Source organism: Rhincodon typus, chromosome 6, assembly GCF_021869965.1.
Source record: "Rhincodon typus isolate 14 chromosome 6, sRhiTyp1.1, whole genome shotgun sequence".
In the NCBI taxonomy this organism is placed as follows: Eukaryota; Metazoa; Chordata; class Chondrichthyes; order Orectolobiformes; family Rhincodontidae; genus Rhincodon; species Rhincodon typus.
In genome coordinates, this window is record NC_063337.1 from 94,307,878 (window position 1) to 94,311,631 (window position 3,754).

Sequence of the window (3,754 nt, forward strand, 5' to 3'; positions counted from 1 at the left end):
GGCACCTCTCCACATTTGACCAAAGTCAATTATGTGAAAAGATTATTAACTGAAACATTCTAAAATATGCCACTCTTTTTACACAGGTATTTGCAAACTACATTAAAGACCATGACAAATAATCTGTGTGTAATTTTACAGTGGGAGTACAGTACTTGCATGAGTCCAAGAAACATAAATATTGCAGATGCTAACCATTAAACAGGAGCCTAGTCTTAACTATGTTTGTTTCGTATCAGTGTGACAATTTGTCTCAAAACATCAGTGCGAAGGGTTTGCGCTGGTGTTGCATCTGTCTCAGTAGAATATAACAGTTGTTTTTTTTTTGTCGGATCGAGCAGAAAACACAAACAATCTGCTAGATGAGAGATTCTAGCAGGACACCTCAAGACTGCAAGTTTGCAATATTCTCAAAGATCAGGAGAGGTAAACTGAGGTCAAGGATCAAAGATCTGCCAAAAACACAGAATGTACTTTCTGCAGTGAGGTGCCATTAGCAATGGAGTGTCATTTGCTTGAAAACAACATTCCTTTTCAATGCGATAAGCCATACAATGAGCTCAAAAGAGCATTCAAATAACCAATCTATGCCATGAATCCTCCTTGTTGTCTCTGAGCATGTATGATGCCCAATCATTCGCTGTTTTCATGGTGCCAGAGGGGTTGGAGGTGAAAGTGGAACCTGACATTGTGGACAACAGTTTTTGGAATTTGTCACTAGGTCTCATTCAAATATGTTTTAAGCTGCTTCATTGGGATAAGCACGTATTTGCAAGAAATTGTGACACTTTGATTCTGCACAGTAAAGCTGGTAGAAATAACTTCTGAAGTCTTGATCCAAACTCTACCAAACACTTTTGGACTCCCATGTCGCCCCAGTCAAATATATGGTAGTGAAACTCTTAAGGGTGCCAAGAAAAGAAACACGTTTTTCTCTTTCTTTGATGCTCCTTCCTTTCTGTGTGCCCCTTTCCTCATGTCCATTTCATATTGGATGTTGCATGGCTTTCGGAGATGCCCGCTGTGAGTGAGTGAGGGGCTCAGGCTCCCTTTGGGAGTTAAATAAATGATAGTTCCAGCTAATGTAGCAAATCGCATTCCCGCATTTTACAAGGTTGCACCCAATTGCAGTGATGAGCGTTGGACATCTCAAGGTTTTGGCATGCTGTGTGGTTAATGACCTTCCCTGCCCCTTTTATTTCTCGCTGAACATGGACTTAATGGCAGATTGTGACTAGTTGTCTTGCCTCTCACTATTGTTTAAGATTTCTGGTCACAGGGTAGATTTAAAGGCCCTCTGTCCGCTTCCATTAATCAATGAATGGAAAATGCAGGCACTTCATGTTTCAAGCCTTGTCATGGTCACCATTTTATTTTACTCTGTTCTTAATAGCTTCAAAAATAAAATATTGTAAAGAAGAACTTAGAATTTATTTTCCAAATTGTAACCATTTCAGTCGAAGCTTGCAGGATAATTAATATCTCCAAATTATATTTATAACCTTTGACTAGACTTTTGCTTTGAAATGTTCCCAACATCTGAAAAATATTTTCTCAATCCGCAATAACATTTCTATGTGACCTGCTTTGAAATGCAAGTGTCATGGATATCTGTGACTAATACTCTCTCGCCTCTGCCTGCATTTCTTCTGCAGTGAAAGCTTTGGAAACATGAAATCCTTTGGTCCTACAGCCTTCATTCAAGCAATTTTGCAGCTTGTGTTTCTAATTGGTGAGTAAGGACTAAACTTTCACCCTGGTGTTAAAATCAACATTGTTGGTGATAGCCTTTTTTAAAAAAAAATACTCATTACCGTTGCATGGGTGTTATTTTCACAAGCAGCGTATATTGCCCATCCCAAGGCTGCCCTTTAAAACCTAGTGTTTGTCTTCAAATTTCATAAGTAGTAGGCAGTTTTGAAATCCTTCCTCCTGTCTAAGACGGTGATTGTGCAATTATTGACTGTTTAAGATTGCTGAGCAATGAAGCTGAGTCATTTATCTTAGCTTTACGAGGATTACTTGTTTATTTAGTAACTTGGATTGATTTTCAAAAGTTTATTTACTGAGTAGTTTTTGAATTCTGCATTATTTCACTTGGGTACAAATTAATAAGTTTATGTTATGATTTGAATATGATATCAGGCATTCTCCATATGTTTGGCAGTTATGCACATTTTTAAATTATCCTGAACTTGGGGGACATGTTTACACATAGAATCATGGCGTAGAAGGCTACTCGTAGCAGAAAATCTTACAAACTTTGTAACTGACACTTGTATTGACATCTCTTTCCGACTTCCTAGTTATTTGTACATTGTAATTCACTTGGCAGAAAATGCTGCCAAAAACAATAGTTTTTTTTGTTTTGTTTGCATTTTATTACACCACCCTGAGTATAATTGCACTGATTTGTTTTTATTACTTCTCAGTTTAAGGTTATAGATATGCAAGAACTTTTTGTAATCATTCAATCCAGTGATTTTACTTCAGTTCTTTTAAAGAACAATCCAATTAATCCCATGTTTCCCCGTATTCCTGCACTTTTTTCTCCTACAAATTCTGATCTGATTTTGAAGGCTAATATTGAATTTATATCCACTACCCTATCATGCAGTATATTACAAATCCCAACCATTCGTTGCAGAAAACGTTTTCCTACTTAAGGCTCTGCTCTCACTCTTTTTCCATTCACTTTAAATCTCCATGCGCTGATAAGCGACCCTTTAGTCATTGGAAAAGTTTCCTTTAATCCTTCCCTGATCGAAGAAGAACAACTCGCACATCTCCAATCATTCCATGCAACCATATCCCTCATTTTGGAATTATTTGAGTAAATCTCTTCTGTACCATCTGGAAAACCTTCACATCTTTTGCAAAGTGCAGTTTCCAGAATATAAAGGTTTATTTTGTGATCATTCGTTGCTGCCAGCAGTTAGGTACAATCACAGTTATCACATGGTGATGTGAATTGGTGAATGTAGATCACAGTGGAACTGTCAGATTGTGGAAGTTCCTCCCTTTTTTGCATTTGCTACATGCATCTTGTGCCCTTTCTATAACATCTGTATGTGAACGTGTTTCGGTATGTACCGGAACAGGTATTTTCACTTACAAATTTCTTTCTTTGTCTATTTCCCAACCATTGATTCAATCAATCTGCTCTCCATTCATGTCTGTGTACCCATATTTTTCTCTCTCTCTCTCTCTCTCCCTCCCTTCTGACTGATAAAGTTACACTGACGAGAGCAACTATTTAAAGAAACCCAGTAATACGAAATTGCATAGCTTGTGCCTAATATTAGAATACAGGGACGAAATATCATTTTACTTTCAATATAGACTAGATCTTGTAAATGACATTGAGCAGAGGGTCATAAATGCACAGTAATTCTGGTACCCAGTACTATCTGAGCATTTGTCTTATTTACTCAGACAAAGGATAGTAATTACTCAAGTATCACCCCATCAACCTCTGGATTCAACACATCATTCTCCGCCACTTCCACCACCTGCAATCTGACCCCACTACCAAGGACATTTTTCCCTCCCCATCCTTATCTGCCTTCCGGAGGGACCGCTCTCTCCGTGACTCCCTTGTCCGCTCCACACTCCCCACTAGCCCCACCATCCCTGGCACTTTTCCCTGCAACCGCTGGAGGTGCTACACCTGCCCCTACACCTCCCCCCTCACCCCCATCCCAGGCCCTGAGAAAACTTTCCACATTAAACAGATGTTCACCTGCACATCTGC